Source organism: Passer domesticus, chromosome 1 (genome assembly GCF_036417665.1).
Source record: "Passer domesticus isolate bPasDom1 chromosome 1, bPasDom1.hap1, whole genome shotgun sequence".
NCBI lineage: Eukaryota > Metazoa > Chordata > Aves > Passeriformes > Passeridae > Passer > Passer domesticus.
In genome coordinates, this window is record NC_087474.1 from 104,113,029 (window position 1) to 104,133,983 (window position 20,955).

A 20,955-nucleotide genomic window follows, 5' to 3' on the forward strand; every position below is an offset into this window, starting at 1 on the left:
AATTCTTGCTTATATATTTAATCCAAATTTCTTTTCCCATTAGAAATTAAATGCATTAATCTTGTTGGTTTACACAGATTTTGGGGAAACATTATGATGAAAGCATGTATTAAAATTGGGATCATTATTTCAACATATAATTTGTTTTCTTGTTCAATGCTTTGCCAGGTGATTCTTGTCATGGTTTGTATCTCCCTTGATTGATGTGATCTTATTTGACCCTTTTTTGCCATTTAAAATGCTGTATAGGTCAAAAATTCTATTTGAACGCTGGAAAGGTTCACCATCACATTTTCCAAAGTTATAAATCCAATTGATATGACTGTAGATTATAATGCAGTTAAACTGTAAATCTCTATATGTAAATTATAGATACAGTTTTGAAGTTGACTTTGGGCCACTGGTTTTTGAAATTTGCTTTTATATTGGATAATTTTTTAAATAAATGTTAAGCTTGTTCTTTTATATGATCACTTCATTGTATTATTTTCTTATTGCTAGTTCTTAGACTTCAGCAATAACACTGATTAAAACCATTTATAGATTTCCCTCTGTAATTAATCTGTTTTCCTAACTTGCACAAGAATGCTTACAATATGCATCTTTATATTCTTGAAAAAATTCTATGATACTGCCAAAATATTTTGGAATTGTTTTCCTTTAAGCTCTGTAAATTATTTCTGTCATTTCTGTTAATATATTTTAATTCAGTAAAATAAACTAAAAACCAGTTTATAGTTACACACTATAAACCTCTCAACAGCTTTGGCAAGCAAGAAAAGTAATGAGAAAAATATGAACGGGGAATTGGAGGTTCTGTTCTGTGAGTGAGTGATGTTATAAAATAAGGACTTTATGGATGATGAGTTGTATCTACAGCTCGAAAAAGAATCTATGTGTGCTTTACAGAGCATAAATTCAAAGTGACCAAATTGCAGGGCTGTCACTAAACTTCCTTTTCAGTTGTCTACTGAAGACAAATCCCCTTTTTTCCTTTACTTCTGGTTTGGTTTTGAGTTTTTTTAAAGAATACAGAAACATGAAATGCAAAAATTCATTCAAGTATGTCGCTGTGGTGTGGCAAATTGCATATTATCCTGGTTCAGACAGTGTTCTGTAGAAAATTTATGTTTTATCTCTGGAAATTTGTATTATCTACAGACCACCTAAGACCTGCACTCTTAAGAATCTAAGAATCTTTGAAGTGATGTTAGCTCTGTAGTTATCTATGAAATTATCACTGTTTCAAACATATCTGGAATACCTTATTGCTAGTTTCTCTTTTCAAAGTAATGTGTATGCATTAGCTGAGAAGAGAGGTGAAAAAGAAATTAGAAAACCATACTGATGGACAAGGTGGAACAGAAAATGAACTGAAAATTATAGTGAAGTGAATATTTATGTAGGTTTGTCTCATTGGTTAAAGTTTACTTGTTACTGAAAGTCACAAGCACACAGGAAAATATTTCCTTTCATGTACAAAAAAGACAACAAATGGATTCTCATATGAAAATTAGATACTTAGGCAGCTATTATACAAAGGGATATTGAATGAAGCATTGTTGTTGGCAAATGGTTTTGATTTTTTTATACATCGTGTAATGATTGAAGTAAGGGTATAAAACAACCCATTAATGTCTAGTGACATTTTTTATAAATACCAGGGAGAGAAAATTTTGATTTTGTATAGGGGCAGTGCATGTTAGAAGAAAAAGAATATCAAGACCTCTTAATCTAACAATTTATACCCAGAAACAGAAAAAATATTTTGATTCACAGCTGAGAGTCTCAAATTGATTTGTCCTAGGAAATCAGTTTCATTGCTCGGAGCTTATATATTTCAAAGTACAATAGTACACAGGAAGCCCTGTGTCTTGGGAACTTGAAAGAAAGTCCCAATTGCCATACTCACCTACACAAAAGAAAAATAGTGCTCCTGAACTGAGATGTGGAAATCTGCTACACACAGACACATACAGACACCTAAACTCTCTTCACACACATTCAATACATTTGCTACTCACTCTTTTGGTCATTCAGTTTCATTATTTCTGGCATATCTTATTTCTGAGATAAGTTTTTGAAAGAAAATATTCCATTAATTATAAGAACAGGAAATACAGACATGACATTGGTGCATGTAAGAATAAGGTTTAGGAACAAACTAAGAACTCTAGTCTGAGAAACACAGGCTCTAAGGTGGTCTGCAGATGTCGACTGTTCAGCCTGGAAACTGACATTATTCAGATCAGAAGTACAGAGGATAAACCACCACCTCTTTTCTTTGATAACCGCACACTGGGATGTTTCAACAGTTTCATTGTTTATAAAAACTGCAATTTTTTGTTCTTACAGTGGGTGTCTCCTGTTATTTCTCTAGCTATTGAAATAGCTATTTCTTTTGCTATTCTCAAAATGAAATATCTTAATTTTTGCTGTCTTCCATATCCTTAATAACTGGTTATCCCTAATAAACTTTGAAGCTGACTTTTGTATAGTTTTCAACTCATGCAAGCTACCAAGTGAAGTTGACAATTGTAAATGCCATGTGAACATGGTGTTGAAGAAGACAATTACTGTAATTACCAATTTAAATTTATCTTTTTTCAGTATTCACTTGATCTCTCAAATGAAGACTGAAAGTGTGATATTATGAATTATTTTTAATGGAGAATAACCTGCCCATACATTCTTTAGGGAATATTAGCTTGAAAAGAAAGATGATGAAGGGCACTTTAAGTTTTGAGGGACAGACTAGAACATTTTCATTTTGGTCTCTACAGCATGAAAATTCCAAGCCCCAAACTTCTAAGGGCCAGAAAAGAGAAACTGTTTACATTCATTAATTTATTTTTAATCCAGTTCTACATACCAAACATTGAAAATTCAGATCATAATTTTTTAAGGCGATCTGACAGCAGTTATCAACTCACTTTATGTCACTCATAACTTTATCAGGTAAAAAGGAGGCAACATTTTCAACACATCTCCTTTCATCTTTTCAGGTATTCATCTCTGTCTGTGCGTTCTCCTTAAACTTCCTTTGTGAAGTCTATGGCACTCTCTTTTCCAGACTTCTATTTATTTATTTTCCAGGACTGGCCCAGAGGAAAAACATCAAGATGGATCTGATTTTGCATGTTAATTGTCAGAGCACTAACATATAGCATAGGTGTTTCTATTTTAGTAGGAGATAAATTACATCCTTTTGGCCTGTGGAAATACTGAAAGTATTGTAAGCTTTCATAGTACCAGATGGTTTCTAATTATTAATGCCATTGCCTGGAAGATTGTTTTTAGTCAATGACAAACTCACAGTAAATTTGCATTTAAATGGCTCTCAGTTGTACCCAACAGCTCCTCAATACACTGTCAGTAGGGACACAACTCCAATCCTATACAGCACCTTCACCAAAGCAGCTACTGGCCAGATATCTGTGCATAAATTGAACTCACTGTGGCTCTAGTGATGTCTGGTTACTTTTTACTTCTTTCATCAGAACAGGGCTTGGGCCCCTCCCCCAATAAACAAACATCTATCTTTAACATGACAACTTCTTAGATCTCTTTCATTATAATTTTTCCTAGGCTAAGGCAGTCTTCCCTAATGAAGTAAATTACTTCCAAACCTAAAAATCTATTTAAAACAAAGAAAAGAAGTCCATTTGTTTCAGTAAAGCTTTCATCAGAGTACTGCAAAAGCACAGTCATTATTGCATTTCATCTAAAGTTCAACTATAGTTCAAAAAATTCTAATCACTGCAGATTGACTTCATAGAATAGATTGTACAAAATTGCATTTTAAAGGTGTGTTGCTGTAAAACCTGTACAGGCAAAAATTTGTTGGAAGGATATGTGTAATGTAGAAGAAAAAAATATATTAAACATGAGATAACCGTGTTCTCCTCAACACTGCTGATTACTGACATATGGAAAACTTTCTTTGAATATTGTTTCAAGTTTTATGGTATGATTTTGACTATTCTAAGGTTAGACTTTTTTTTCTTTTGATTTCTATGATTTAATGAATGTGATGATGTGTGTACATGGCTTTATCTCTGTTATTCATACATAAAAAATCCTTAAAAATTTTCCAAATATAGCAGTTTCATTTGTTTACAAATTTACTGTGTTTTACAAACATTTAATTTTATCATTAGAATTCATAAAGATGAGAAAAATATTAAGTTTTTTAAGTTACATTATCCCAGATAATGGCATGTCCTGTCAGTTTCTGAAAACTCTTTCTTTCCATTTCTGTATCAGTCACTGTTCATGTATCTCTCCATCTTGTTAAAGTTGGCTTACATATTGTTGCTGTTGAATAACAACTGTCAGCAAACAGCAGCGTTGTATTATCACCACCTCAAATGCAATGACAAGACATAGAATGAACCTGCAGAGGAGGTGAGCATGTTCTAATGTTAAAGGAATTGTAAGATAGGTAATTCATTATTTGCATATATTTTATTGTTATACTATATACTATTTTTTTTTAGTTTTGGCTTTTAGCCCACAGAATGGGGAGCTTTTCTGGGACACACTCTCAGTCTTGCTGAAGTCAATGTTAAAAGTCTCACAAAGCTCAGATTTCATCCCAGGTACCTTCATTCACTGCAGGTGGAAAGGTAAAAGTTAGTGACAGGTCTTCTGTATTGCTCTGCTTGTTTTGAGGGTAGGGGTTTGAAATTAACCAAATATAAATGCAGACAGCTGGGATAGGACTGTTTTTATGAGTGTATGAGAATGAATCATATTCTGGATCAGGAAAACCAGCTACCAGAACTTCCACCACCCGCACCTTTATAAGAAATGCATACTTTGCAGGGGCACATTATTGTTGTAGGACTGGTGGCAGTAGTCCTACAGCTGTCAGTTCACATGACAAAGGATGGAGGCCCTATAGCAGCTGACAGTGATGGGAATCTTTTCTCTAACTTTGATGTGATTCTGGAATGAAATACTGGTCCTACACACAAGTTATCTATTTCTGGTTTTGCTCGGTTCCCCTTGCAGCCTTCAGGAAGGTATAGGCTTCTCTAGAAAGTGATTCACTCCATCCAAAGGCAAGGGTAAAGATATGGAAGGTGATTCACCTAACTATTTCCTTCTATCCACATGGAGAAGAATGCAAAACCTGACTAATATAGACAAGTCAAATAATCAGATCTCTAATAAATAGCTTAAACAGGATCTTCAAAATATCATGCTAAAAAAACTTGACATGTCTAAATATAAGAGACAAAAATAAGTCTAAATTTAGTTTTATAGCCAACCTTCAAATTCTTCTCAAATTTTCTAGATGAACAGGAGAGAATGATGAAAATAGTTTTCCTTGTTAAGTCTTGGCTCCTATGTAAGGTGCTTCCTACAGTGCAGGCTGTTTTCTCTTCCAGTAACATTTTTAAAACCATCTGTATAAACAGGAGCTGTCAAGGGCAAAACTCCACTGGTGTCTACCAGACAAGCTGGGCAAGCATATGCTCTTTAATGCTGGGGGGCTATAAATGCAAGCATTATCCCTCCTGCTGTCTGTGAAGCCAATAGGCCTCAGAATATACATAAAATCATGGTTTACTTAACACATCGGTGTGACTTGTCTGGTTCCAATAAAAAGTAATTTCCTTGTCATTACTGTGATGGTTGCCTTTAGGGTCATACAATTTTATAGCAGTGCTGTAGTAGAAAATGTTTGTAATTGATCCTGACTAAAGGCTGCACATAGTTTCCTGTGCTGCTGCAAAGACCCTGCCCCAGGAACAGAGAGGACTTTCTTGTAAGTAAATATGTAATGATGACTAAATAGAGAAAAGAAAAGCTACTGTAGACACCAGATCCAGGTCGTGCATGAGGAGAATATCTCTGTCCAGCAACATAAATTCAACATACACCTTTCAACTGCAGGCAGCCTTGGCAGGGCTTGGTGCAGGGCTCCAAAGCACTCATAGGAGTGGAACAGCTCTTCACTTAGAAACTCACAGCACAGAAGAGTATTCACTGGGGCTGTTCTGCTGAAAAAGAACCAAAATTAAAAAATCCCTTCCGTGCATTAAGCTTGTGTTCTGCTGAGGGGTAATTTCCTTTGCATTCTGTCCAAGGTCAAGTGTGAAGAAGTGTGTGGAAGGTGATGCATCTAAACTCTTTCCTTCCATCCACATGGAGGGGAATGAAAAGCATGACTAATATAGACAAGTCAAACAATTAGATCTCTAATAAATCTTCTAAATGGTATGTTCTATAAATTTTTAAAGGGACATCTGCCTCTGTACTTTTTGACCATATAAAATCAGTACCCTCTAGACTATTACTACTGGTCACATCAGACCAATTCAATTGGAAGGTACATGAATTCATCAGTCATAAAACTACATGCCAATTAGGCATGAATGTTTCAGATTTTGAGAACTGTAAGGCATATCTGGGGAAAAAACCCCAAAGTCCTGAAAAGTCTTTACCAAAACTAAGTCCTGAATTTCTTAATCTGAGTTGAATGGACAAGAACAGAAATTTACCATTTTGTAGGAGTTTTATTTCTTTGCTGTGTTTTTCTTATTTCCTGCTTATTTCATTTGTCTACTTTCCCAGCTGGCTGGTCAATTCCACAGCTCAATTCTGAGCCATTACTTTATACATTTTTACAGTTTTGACATTTGGCCTGTCAAGAACAGCAACACACTGAATGCTAACAGAACCTTCAGAGAATATTTAGCTTTATAATAATTATCTTAAGCCTGGAAATAAAAAAGTAATTTGTATTTAAAACTTAAAAGAAATAAAAAAATTATGGAAAAGAATGTTTTTTATCTCAGCTTTAAGAACAACTTTTATTAATAACAGACAAAATGAGGGCTAAGTTTTATGTTTTCCTCACTGCAAAAGTCTACAAACATCTGCTTTTGATACCTTTATATATATTTCTTTCTCATACAGAAAAATATTACAGAAATATACAGAATATATTTCTAGATTTTTATGAAATGGACCAATATGTGTCAAATATTTTTGAGGTATCATATATTTCTGAAATAACATGACTCTGGCTGCACAGATTGATAGAACTCTAATATAGTTTTTGGTAATTTTTTGCCAATGATCCACATCAGAATATAAAACAATCTGTAAATTCTGGGAAACTAACTGGGTAGAGAGCTGTTTGACTTGAAGCTGCTCAGTACTCCTGAATATGAGAGCAGTATCAAAATAACTATGTACAAAATAGCTATAAGAAGTATTTTGTTATTTTACAACAAACTAAGCAATGTTATCAGTGGAATCTATTAATTTAAATTTTATTATGTCATCCTACCTGAACTTGCTTTTGTCGCTATCTGGTTTTTTTTGTTTGTTTTTTTTTTTTTTTTTTCTTTAATTAACTTATAGGTCAATTCTTTCTAAATTTTGGGAATTTCTGTTAACCAGTGGAGCAATATCACATTCTTTCTTTAATGAAGAGAGAACTGTCTCTATACAAAATGGAAAAGGGTATGACTGGTGTGTAAATTAACCAACCAGCAGACCACAGTTCAATCCATTTATTCATTCAAATACCATTGAATTCTGGACTTGTTTTGCATCAGAAACAATTGCTACTGTCTTACAGAATTAAAATACTAAATCTTTTTGCTTTATAACATTGTTCAATAAATCCAAAGCCTCTTTCAAATCTGAAGGATGATTTCATTTGCTGTAAAGAATCTCTTCCCAGCAGAATTTAATATGCATATGTGTGTATACATGTTTAAGCTGGTTTGTTACAGAATTTCTCTGTTGCCTTGGCCATAACTACTGCTTTAGTTTGGGCACAGCACTGTGGCCAGGAGAGAATAAAAGAAAAACTTGTGCATATCTGGTAACTGTGAATTTATGGAAAGCTCTCTCAGTATGATTTTTAAAAGCTTTTTGAACAAATGAACTCTCCCCTGCACTCAGTAAATTGTATCTGTGTAATAGTGAAATTTAAAATTTTCCCCAGTTATGAGGTAAAGAAATAGGTTTGGATCTGAAAAACTATGAGCAAAAGTTTTATCATATAAAGCAACACCCCCTGGAAGGAATCTATATGCCTGAATTTAAACATGGAATCAGAGTAATGTTAATAGAATGCTGAGCAGACTGGTTTCCTTTAGTTATTAATTTTCCTTTTGATGCAGTGTGATGATCTCTAGTAATAAAATCCTGAAAACAGCTAACAGTGTATGGTCACTGTCATTACTGATAAAATGATAAGATGGGACATTTAAACATCAATAAGATGCTCCCTGTTGTTAATTATTTAAAGCTATTGTCTCTATGATGGCCTGTCTATGGATGAGAAGCTATAACATGCAATACTGAACTACCTTATTGAAAACCATTATATTACTTGTCTCTTTATGCCTCCTACTGAGGATATAAAGTTAGTCCTCGCCATCTGTAAAGAAACAATTTTATTAGTGGTGTAACTGCCAAGAACATTACAGGGCTCCTGGAATTCTGTCAAAAAAATGTCAATTTGATCAATGCTCTGGAAGTTGAAGGCTCTATGAAAGTAAGGCAAAGCAGGACAAAACATATTTGCCATGTGCAGAAAAAAAAAAAAACAAACCTGAAGTTTCAAGAACAGTTGTTCTGAGATAAACATCTTCAAATGTGCAAGTTTACAGTATAGATTCAGCAGTGAAAATCTACAATTTCATTTTAGATGAAATAAGATAAATTTGTATGCACTAGACTTTCACAAACTTCCTAACACCCTCCTCCCAGAGGAGTAAATTCACGTGCCACATGTCAATCTACCAGTACCACCATTGTCCTAATTTATCAGTTTACACACATACTTTCAAACAAGTTTAAATAAACAAAAAAAGCAAATATTATAAAGGGAATCAAAGAAGCCAGATCAGACTGCCCAGATTCTGGATTCTATGAAATTATCTTGTCACTTGTTTCTGATAATTTTGATAGTAATTTTCTGCTAAATTAATCTGGACTAGATGGCTTACACCTATTATTGACCAATGTTCAGCAGAAATAGCATAAATTTACCAATTACAGAAAAGTAATTGGGCCAGAAGTTAGTATATCTCTATGTAAGTAGAATATAATTCATCATGGGTGAATAATACACAGGGACACTGAATTAAAACCTGTGATGAATTATAAATTATATGTTTTCAATGAGATCTGAAAACTCTTTAAAAAATAAATGGCATTAATTAAGTGCTTTTTTTATGTTCTATTATTTCAGATTAGTGAAGATAAAAAGAATCTATTTGGTGTTCTAGATGATTAACAAAACTAGCAAAAAGTTCCACACCAAAAGACCAAAAGAACAAATACTAATAGATAATATTTAAAGGATTTCAGAGACTTGTTCTCTGTCAAGAAATAGTTCGGTCTGTTTTCTTGAACCATTCAGGATGAGAAAGAACATTTTGCAGGTTCTAAAAGCAATGAGATACCATCTATCAGTAGAAGAGGAACAAAACATGGCTACTCTTAATTACAATAGTATAAATAAAATTCCTAAATAATAATCTTGATTATCCAAAGAGCTGAAAATGCATAATATGTAGAGTGTGTATAATGTTCAGCGTTAAAATGGGGAAGCTGTTATAAGGATTCACTTCTTTGTGATTCAGTATTGAACTTCTCAAAGGCAGCTGTTATGTTTGTTGGCTGGGCTGTTATTCATGTGCCATGTCCCAGTACAGAAGCATTCACAGAGCCAAGACCTGTGCTATAAACTCACCTCATTGTATCATCATATGGAGAGCAATATGGATTTTTCTAGACACCTTTGTAAAAAATCTTTGTCACAGGATCTCTTCTAAGGAGATAGATACAGACATAGAGACAGGTAGATAGAGATAGGTAGATAGAGATAGATAGACAGATAGATAGATAGATAGATAGATAGATAGATAGATACACATATGAATGATGATATTTTCATACCACTTCTCTTGTTGGTCTATACAAGATATAATTAGTTCTGCCAAGATGGAAGGGGTTAAGTGAAACTATCACTCTATGTGTGCTTTAGATTGGAAATGCTTCTCCCACAATCATGTGGGCCAGAGAAATGAGCTTGCATTTGCTTGACATGGGGTTCATTAAAAATCTTTTACTGTCTTATCTTTTGAGAACAGCTGGCTTGTAAAAGTTGCATATTGAATTTATTGAGCTCATTCATATTTCAAAACATGTTTATATCTTTCAGTGAGCGGTTTTGATAACATTGCTCTTATATTTTACATCAACAGTATTAACTACAATTCATGTTGTTCATTTGATATTAAAAGCAACAGATGGTACACTAAACTGTTTTTTCTACAACATAAAGGCATCTACTCAGCTGACACTGAAATGTGTTTTTGCTCTGAAAAGGGGCTTTCATAAAATTCACTTTTTTGAATTCACATTTATCACTTCTTGATGAGTCTTGGATGAAACAAGGTTTTTTTAATATCTTATACATTGGATTTTGCAACTGCTTGCAAGTTTGGGTGGTTTGTAAGAATAAACCTGGTTTTAATGGTGCAAAAATCCTTCAAGAAAAAAGGATTTGCAATGAGGATGTATGTACCAATTCTGTTCATATTATACAGTCAGGCACAGATTCTAACCCAGTCCCCAGACCTATATTAGCTTTACCAAAAGAAGGTACACCAAAATAAAAATATGCAAACCAGAATATGACTAGATTTCCTCTTAGACCAGCCACCTGAACTCTAGAAGTATTTTTGACAGCTTAATCATGTCTACACCAGCCCACAGCTGGAACTGCTGTCACACTGTCTGTCACTCCTCAGAAAGCCCCGTGGGCTGCTGGCCTTTACTTCAGAGGTATCTAATACTTACGCAGATCATGTGTCTTTGACTAATCTGTCAGATGTGGTGTCCTTGTACCAAGATAATAAAGATTATTATGAAAAAACTCTTGTTTCTCATTGCTACCTATGTCAGGATTATTTTCTACGGCTTCTGTTTTGATTGGGCAGCTTTGATTAATCTCTTATGGCAAAGTAACAGGAGTTGCTGTGAGATGCTCTCTTTCAGCTCTTTCTGTTTTCCTAACTCCTTTGCTTGTACTTCAAGACAGAAAACATTGAAAAAGTCCTTCGGTTTTTGGTGTTTTACAAAGGATTACAGAGACACCTAATGGCAAAGAAAAGGAACTTGTTTAAACACAGTCATGGACAAAACACTCCTTTCTGAGAAATTCAGGGTAATGTGAGCGATGTGCCACACCAAATTTTCCTTTTGATACTTTGGTCTGGATGTAATATAAATGAATGCAGAAGGGACAGGAATTTATGCATTGGAAAATATGGGGCAATAACTGTTCCTTAATTGTTTATTTAATTCAAAGTTCTCACCTTCAAGCAATAAATTCTAATTTTAAAATTCTTTTCTTGTCTTCTGTTCAAATATCACTGCAATAATGATTGGTTAGTGGTGAGGAAAATATGTTCTTGATTTGTTTAAAAAGACAACACAAGCAAAATATAGGGCTTTACCAGAACTTCAGCTTCATTGAATAGGATTGACACAAGCCAAGACAGACAAAAGATGTGGAAGAACATGCTGTGACAGTTTCCTTAAAAAGAAAAGTTTTAAAAGGAACCATCCCTTTCCTCTGTGTCCTTTGTAAAACTGTCATGCACATGTAAATCAATTGACGACTGAAAATCGGGTTTCTCATGTCCGTTAGGAGACAAAGATCAAATTCAAACAAGCACATCAGGTTCACACATAAGGCAGATACAGACAGTACCTGAAACTTGACACAGTTGGAATGCCTGTCTTGCTAAGGAATTGCTACTTGGCTGGCATCAAGCACACCAAAATCATAGTGATGCAGTTGAGGTGAAATGTTGAAATTACGTGATTTCTGGGTACAGTAAAGAGAATGGAAATAGGAAAGAACTAACAGTCTACAATCTTTATAAAAATCCCATGGAGTTATAGACTTGCATAAAACATGCTGGACTTTTGTGTTATAAAAGAAAGGAGTGCACAGACAGTCTCCAATATGTTTAAGTTATTGGATTGCACAAGACGAGAAAAACACATGGTTACTTGCTGCTGCTTCCTCAGCAGCCTTGCAATGCCTCCTCCTTGCAATCAACTTCAAGTCTTCAGCTTACCAAGATAAATCTTCTCTCCAATTTATAAAATGGCATCAAATCCTATGGTGTTAATTACATGGAAACACTTGAGTCCAGAGACACTGAGTGCTTCAAATAAAAACTTGAACAGGAAATCTTGCATGGCCAGATCCTAAAGCTAGTTTGGTTTCAGGTACAGTAACCTGTATGAAGTAAAAACACTTAAACCCAGAGGTGTCGATTGACGCAATCCTAACCTCATCCCTAACTTTAATCACAGCCATGCAACCCCTGGTAGACCAACAAAAAGCTGGCTGCCTCTGCAGATTCTTGCCTTAAATTCATTCTAGTGTCCATCCTAAAAAATGCTATAGCTATTAGATGTCTGGAACAAAGAGATCAAAAACCAAAACCACCTTCTCATATATAACATATGGTGGAAAGAATTGAATTAGGCTGGGCTCACTGTATCTTGCCATGAAACATAACAAGAAGTTTGATAGGTTTTGAGGGAAAGGTAAAATAGTTGGATTGACCTGGTGGATCTTCCAGAAAATGACTTTTACATCTCTGTTCTTTAGAAGAACATTCTACACAAACATAAACACAACAAAGGATTCCTATGGCTGGGCTATTCCCCTCAGGGCAGAAGCCCAGCGGGGAATGCCGGCCGGCCAGGATAGCTCACGGAGGGCCAGGATCGCTCAGTGGGGGGGCTCAGGCAACCCAGGCAAGCTATAGTGATTTGCAGCTCAGCTCTTTAGTGATTTCAGCTCTTTTAGCTTGCCTGGGGCCGTCGGTACCGCCACCGCAGCAGACGCAGAGAGAGAGGGAGCAGCGCTGTGTGGGTTCCGCAGGGTTCTTTTATTGGGGTCTCCGCGAAGGGTCCAGTGACAGCTCTCCTCTGCCGAACCGGGCAGAGTGAGGGGTTTTTATACCTTACAGGGGTATTGAAAACCGTCCAATAGTAAGGGTCAGGGGAAAAGTGACCTATGGATATACAGGGAGATAACAGGGTCCGAAAAGGCAGAAGAGAGGGGCTTCTAAAACCTTAGTCATGCTGACTTTGGTATTTCCTAGCTCAGGCTTCTGACCTCCAGGGAGGCTGTGCAGGCCCTGTGCCTGCTACAGATTCCCATGTCCAAAGATGCACAGGGGAGAGAGACTGAGAAAGTCATGCACAGCATACAATGCCTTATGTCCAAATATTTACATTACCTCTATTTTATTTTAGATCTGTCAGCTGGATTAAAATTTGCTTTATTCACAGGTGCGCAAAAAAAGAATTACAGGTTTCATCTAAGAAAGATTTCATGTTTTCTTTTGTATGTGTGGATTGTTTTACTTTTGATCTTTGTCTTCTCTATACTCAAAATTAAATTCAGTAGATAATTGCTGACATGATGGAAAAAGAATAATTTCTAAGTGACCATTGTAACTGCAGCTGAGATCTGTATTCAGTATAAATAGTATGCACATCGCTAAAGAAAATGCAAAATAGAAAGTAAAACCAAAACTTACAAACAGCACATTAAATTTCCCTTACCTGATGAAGCAAAATAGACATTCATGGGAGCGAATGAGAGAGGAAAGGCCTAAGGACAACTAACAGACATTAGTCAAGAATATTACCAAGCTTGAAAAGTCTTAGCTGGCAGTTCCAGAATTCTCCCTCTCAACTTAATTGACTCTAAAGACCACATACTGTATGAAGAGACTTTAAAATTCATGTTCTGAGGCAATTTCAAACCACTGCTGTGGTAAGTTGCAGTGCAGAACACGTGTAAATTTCCCAGAATAATATATATTGATGTAAATACAAAATAAATTATGCATAATATTTAATGCTGCCAAAGATTAAATTATATTGTAAATATTTAAATGAAGAGCAATTAATTTTTTAGATTTAGTTTTAATTGGAATTGGGGTATTTTTAGAAATATGATCATCCTTAAACTGATCAATCAGTAGCTGAATTATTACTTTGCGAAATAAACAGGCTGTTTTCCAGTTCCCCTTTGTACTCAGGAGGATGGCAACAAAATTAAAATCTTGACATTAAATTCTGTACTTTTAACCACCATGAAGGCTAACATAATTTTTGTAAATAAAATTTGGAGAGCTTATGGTGTTAGAGAGGGCTTAAGGTAAATGAGGACACTCTGTCATCAAGCAAAGAAGAGACTGTTGTTTTTTTTCCACCATTAGAAATAAAGCATTTTTCAGGTATACCTGATCCATATAGTAGTGCTGCCTATATAGATGCAGCAGTGCTGGCTTTTCCAGGACATGCTCTGAGCAACCTTGTTGGTGTTCCCGTATTGGGTGTCACTGCTGGAAGAGAGAATGAAGACAAAACTGAGGAAAAACCCCATCCCTCAAAAGTGATAAATAATGAGTGAAGTCAACACTCTCAGCTTTGCAAGACCAATCTTCCAGCTGTTTAAGGAGTTGGTGAATGAGATCCGCTGTGAAAGTGTCCTTAGGGACAAAAGGCTGGCCGCTCTTTAAGGCCACTTTTCTTAGAGCACAAGAGCTCTGTGTCCTAATGTGTAGGAAATGGAAACAAGGCAGGCCTGAAACTGTCATGGCTGGGCAAGGATCTGCTACTCAAACTGAGCAGTAAGAAAAACGCAGACAGTGGAAGCAGAAAGAAGTGACCTGGATAGAGCACAGGGATATGTTTTGACTATGTAGGGATGCGGCTAGGAAAGCCAAGGCAAAGCTAGAGCAGGACTGGACAAGTGACATGAAGAATTAAAAAAAGGTATTCTAAAAGTACACAGATCACAAAAGGAAGGCCAAGGACAATGTACCTCCCTGAGAAACAGGAAAGGTAAACTGGTGGCAACTAATAGGAACACTGAAGCACTCAAGGAGTTTTTCCTCAGTCTTTGGTGTCAGGCTTCCTACTTCTCTCAAGTCCCTGATCCTCTGCATGGGTGTGTGGGGAGTGAAGTCCCTACCACTAAAAGCAAGTAGCAGGTTCAGGATCTCTTGATGGTGTTAAACAGCCACAAGCTATGGGATCTGATGACATTGACAGTGGAAACAAGTGCCCACCCAGAAAGTTTGCAAATAACATGAAGCTGAGTGAACAGTGCAGGCAGCAACATTTGACACAACAGAAGAAGGGGATGCCATCTGGGCACCTAGACAAGCTGAAGTGGGCCCATGAGGCTTTCATGAAATTCAACAAGTTCAAGGTGCTGTGCTTGTGTCATGGAAGTTTTATTGAAAGAATTCCTGCAGAGAGGGATTTGGAGGTTCTTGCAGATAAACAAGTGGATATGAGGCAACTGTTTACCCACAGTCCAGCAGGCAAAGTACATCTGAGGTTGCATAAGACAAGATGTGGCCAGCAGGTCAGGAAAGATGATTCTGCCCCTCTTTTAGCTGCTGTGAGACCCTACCTGGAGCACTCTGTCCATCTCTGGGATCCCCAAGACATGAAAGATATGGATCTATTAGAGAGGGTCCAGAGAAGGCCATGAAAAAGATCAGAGTATGGGGCACCTCTGCTGTGAAGACAAGCTGAGACAGCAAGGGTGGTTAAACCAGCAGAAGAGAAGACTTTGGGAGACCACATTGCTGCCTTCCAATACCTTAAGACAGTTGACATAAAGGAAGGAGAGAGACTTGTGTCAGAGAAAGGAAAAGGGGATCTGTTTAGAGACATCTTGGAAAGTATGGTAGGGCATGGGTCAGGCCTTGATCTAGTGAGGTGGTGCCCTGCCCCCTGTATCCCTCAGCCCCTCCATGTTTGTCAATCACAGCACAGTGGAGGCAGCCCCACAGTGTTGTCTGAGCCAGCCCCTAAGTGGCTGAGTGGCTGGAAGGCCCAGGATGGGTCAAGATTTCAAGAAGGCTGACCACGAGACAAGCATGTTGTTCTTTCACCCTGCCTTCATCTCAGAGTTTTCCACTTGTTATATTGCTGGAACCCAGGAGTTGGTAGCTACGACTGTTTTTCTACATTTTCCTGTCTGTTTTTCTCTCCTTCTAACGCTCTTTGTATGTAACATCATGACATCGAATGGGTTAAAGGTTTCTTTGTTCAATCTGCTAAGTCTGTGCTGTGTTGTACTAAATAATTTGCCAAAGTTCTTTGGTTTTCCATAATTTGGCAATAAAATTTTGTCTGATTTTTACCTTTTGAGGATATCTGGTCAGTATTCCTCCTTTGCGTCTGCCCGGGTTTAGCCCTGGATTTAAGAGATTGAGGTGTAACAAAGGGGTAATGATATCAAACAAAGTGTAGATTTACATTAGATATTAGGAATAAATTCTTTAATCAGAGGATGGTGAAACACTAGAACAATTTGCCCAGAGAAGTTGTGGATGTCATATCCCTGGAAGTGTTCAGGGCCAGGTTGGAAGAACAGACACAGTGAATGGCATCCCTGACCACAGCAGGGTGACTGGAACTAGATGCCCTTTAAGGTCCTTCCTAACCAAATCCATTCTGATTAATTCTATAATTATAGCTTATTTTCTATCATAAGTCTCACAAAATTCTCTCCAACAGTGCATGGTTCATTTGGTTTGTTCTGTTTCCCCCTAAAGTTATAAAGGTTCAATCCTGGGGCTCCCCCCCTCTTCCTCCCCTGGCAACCCCTCCTTTTGAGAGGGTCAGTTTTTTGTCTCCACCCCTGTTCCCCTGGTTACCCTCTGTCAATCCCTCCCTGAGTTCCTGTCCATCAGCCACTGTCCCCTTCCCTCTTTCCAGAAAGTTCTCCCCTCTTTGGTGGGTGATTGGATGGGGAACAAGAGTCCCTCCCTGTCGCATTCCCTATTGGCGAGCCGGCATGTTTGTCACGAGTTTGCTCCCTCCCAAGTTCTCCCTCATTGGTTGAAGTGTTGTATGTTCCGTCCCTTTATAATCGGCTGTACTCCCACCTCGTGGTCTCGACTTGAATCACTTCTCCTGGCGGCATTAAAGTCTGGACTTTGCCCCCGAGACGAGTCCCTCTTTTCTTACTTCGCCTTCCTGCTGATCACTGCTGCCTCCTGCTGAGGCACTCCCCGGACGCCCCCGGCGCATCTGGGCAGTGCCCCCCGGCTGTCAGCTGCTGTGCCTTCAGCTCGGCCGGTGCAGACTCCTCCCCAGCCTTGGGGAGTAGAGAAAAAACCTCGGACAGCAGCTCAGCACAACAGGAAAAATTTTAATGATGAGGAAGGAAAAGATTTTCTCTATGAGTTCTTACATTTCTTTAACAGATGTGTTGTAATGTATTGCTGAATAGGAAGAATCTTGATCAAGATGAGGCCTAAAAAACCTTTGAACTTAGGTTTTTTTGAAATAAGAATTTTTTCCTTGTGATTTCCAAAGACACTTTCTAATCTACAATTTTTACCTGTAATATGAAAATTACTAAAATTAATTGGAAAATATTAATTATCAAAATAGATTCTGGAGCTTAGTGGAAAATGGTTGTGTTAGTAGGACAATAAGTTGGCAGTAGAAGCTTGATGTAGACAGCCTATATGACCTTGCACAAGTGTAGTGGGTTAATCCTGGCTGTATGCCAGGCACCCACCAAAGCCACTCTCTCACTCCCCTCTGTAACTGGACAGGAGAGAGAACACATAATGAAGGGTTCATGAGCTGAGATAAGAACCATGAGAGAGAGTACTCATCAAATACTGTCATGGGCAAAACAGACTCAAATTACGGATATTGACTGAATTTATTGCTAATAAAACCAGAACAGGATACTGAAATGTAAAATATAACTTTAAAAACACCTTTCCTCCATTGCTCTCTCCTTCCCAAACTCTATCTCCCCTCCCAGTGCTGCAGAGAGATGAGAATGGGGGTTATGGTAAGTGATCACATGTTTTTTCTCCTGCTGCTCAAGGAAAGGGGTCATTCCCCTCCTTCAACAGGAGGTTCCTCCCATGAGGGACAATTGCCTGTGGACTTTCCCAGTGTAAGTCCATCTCATGAGCAACAGATCAACACAAACTGCTGCAAAGTGAGTCCATCCACACAATCTTAAATCTTTCCCTCAAACTGCTGCATCATGGGTCACTCTTCCATGGGATGCAGTCTTTCAAGACTGGCTGCTCCAGTGGTAGGTCCTTTCTCCATGGAGCTCCCATGGGTTCACAGGCTCCTCTCAGGCATCCACCTACTCTGGTGTGGGACTTCTCCTTGGTGACAGGTGGATCTCTGCTTCCCCATGGACTTCCATGGCCTGCAGGGACACAGCTACTTCAACATGGCCTTTACCACAGACTGCAGAGGAATTCTAATTCCAGTGCCAGGAGTTCCTCCTCCCCCTCCTTTTCCACTGACCTTGGTGTCTGCAGAGTTGTATCTCTCACATGTTCTCACCCTGCTCTTCTCTGGCTCTAATTACAACTGTGCAATAACTTTATTTTCTTTTCTAAATATGTTATCAACAGAGACGTGAACAAAATTTCTAATTGGCCCAGCCTTGACCAGCAGCAGGTCCATCTTTGGAGCAGCCAGGGATTGTCTCTGCTGGACTTGAAGAAAGCTTCTAGCAGCTCCTCACAGAAGTCACCCCTGTAACCCTGCCACTTCCAAAGCTTGGCCATGCAAACCCAATAAAACACCTTGCAGCTCCTAATTTCAGTTTCATTATATATGAAGTAGAGAGAGGCAATAATCTCCTCTTCATAGTGATGATCATCAAGGACAATGATAAAAAAAAAACTCAAGAGTATTGCCCCTCTCTATCAGCCTACTTCTGAAATAAGCAAACTGTGTCCAAAACATGGTGGATTCCCCTGCCACTGGATCTCTTCAATGCTCCCTTTCTTAAGAGAAAAGGAGTGATCTGAATTTTCATGAAAACAGCTGTACGACTGTTGACATTATGGAAAATACTTGTGTTTTTTTCATTAGGAAAAGATCATTAAGGTTAGTCTTTCCTTTGAACATCTTAAATTATTAGTTGGTAGCCAAAATGGTTGTTGGGGCAGCTTTAAATAAACTGCAGCTCCCACCTGTGCTTTACAAATGTGAACATGTGTCTGCAAAAGATATGAGTTCGAAAAATTGGTCATCTCTTCCTTACTGGTTCATGTGCTGTCAGATTAATGGCCATGACATTCTCAATATTGTCAGCAGTACCGCTCCATTGACAAAAAGAACAAAGAATCAGGGCACACACAGCCCCAGGTCGGATAATATTTGCCTTATTGCCCTTCATAACATGACATCTGATGCGTGCAGTTCTGTGTGTTGCCCTTTCTATGAACAAGTGTTTTGACGAGCTTACATAATCTTCTGCATGACTGGGTTTGCACCAGTAAAACAGCATCCTTGTTCCTATCTGTCAGTCAAACCAATATGAAATTTGATTTAGATTAGCTCTGTCAGTGAAATTATAGTTTGCTGTTGTAAAACGTGAAAAAAAACCACCAAACAGCAACCAAAACAAAAAAACAGAAAAAAAAAACCAAAAAAAAACCAAACAAACCAAAAAACAACAAACACAACCAAACAACAAGTTGAGTTTAATTCTAGTATAACATTTCCTGTAGGAAGCGACATTCACACTTAGGAAAGTAACTGCAAGTTTCATAGTTCTGGTATCTTCCTGCTTGACTCCATTTTAATTGTCTATAGTGTTTTTGTAAACTTTCAGCATATTAAACCAAAGAAAATATAAAAGTGTAGGCTAGTTTGGGGTTGTCTGGTTTTTCCAATGTGTAGGGACTGAAAAAAGGAAAGGCGTCTTATAAATTGTTTTTCACTTTGTGCAGAATGGTGGGTTGAAATCTGAGTAGCTGAATGTAGTTGAGTCTGCTTTCAGAACTGAGCAGTGTTTTTTTTCCAAGGGCTTGTAGGTAATTTTGTCATCACTGCAGAAATTGGTACCACACTTCTGGTGCTGCTTATGGCATCTGAGGAGAGCTGTCAAGCAGTAGGAGCCACACACCACCAGAGGGTGCCAATTACTTCCATAAGCAGGAAATAAACTTGTCAGGTAATCCCTGGAATAAATGTCAGGTAGATGTTACATTATTTACTGAGTGGATGTGTTCAGAAGGTTGTGTTGGGCATTATACTGACCATCAAAAACTTCCCTGTGATCCCTGTCATTAGCATTAAGCCATGTGAAACAAAGAATGCAGCACACAGCGCTGGGATCAGGGGCAGTGTGGCAAATGCCTCTGGGTGCAATTACAGAGACAAGATGAGGTGCATGAGTTGAATGACTGCCTACCAGAGCTATTTTAAGACATATGTTGCTCTACAGCCAGGAAGTCTGCAGGCAAACAGGTGAGTAACAAGGTGTGAAGGCTTAAGGATGTGTTAGGAGTGGTTTACTTGCAGAGCAGGCAGCAAACCACACGGTACAATTTTAACTGTGATATGCAGAAAATTTTTTCATCTTTGCACTGATCTCTGCGTGGATGAAATTTAAGAGTGTAGTGGCACAGGAGGTCTCTATGTTAAAGAGCAATGAACTTGATAAGGATCTTCCCTAGCTCTTTCCTCTCTGCCACCTTTACTTTTTTATCCCTCCTGCAAATGCTCCCATTATAAACAGCTTTAGTGCTTGTCTGAGTCCCCAAGAAATCCACTAGTAAGAAATGAAGATAAAGTCAGAGAGGATTGTGGGTATATCACATTGAAGGAACAAGTATGAATTATGAGCATTTTAACATGCTAACAATCAGAGTTCTACAATATTAAACGAGCCTGTGTTCCAGCAATTTGGATCTTTGCTTGTACACAAGATGTACTCTGGGCTGAATGAATATGCAGTACTTGAGCAGAGTGAAAAACAGGGTGGTGGTCCTATTTTGTTTGTTTTTCCTTTTTTTTTGGGTGGGGGAGGGGGCAGGATGGGGTGGGTTGACCATGGCTGGCTGCCAGATG

At 37.8% G+C, this 20,955-nt stretch overlaps 1 long non-coding RNA gene across 1 annotated transcript; it reads right to left on the reverse strand.

Moving 5' to 3' along the window:
* Positions 1–161: 161 nt before the first annotated feature.
* LOC135307798 (uncharacterized) lies at positions 162–16,637 on the reverse strand. The gene is made up of 3 exons (XR_010368449.1): positions 14,325–16,637; positions 12,064–12,173; positions 162–6,008 (listed from the first exon to the last, which is right to left on the reverse strand). It is a non-coding gene; the product is annotated as an uncharacterized LOC135307798 (long non-coding RNA).
* Between the last annotated feature and the right edge of the window lie 4,318 nt (positions 16,638–20,955).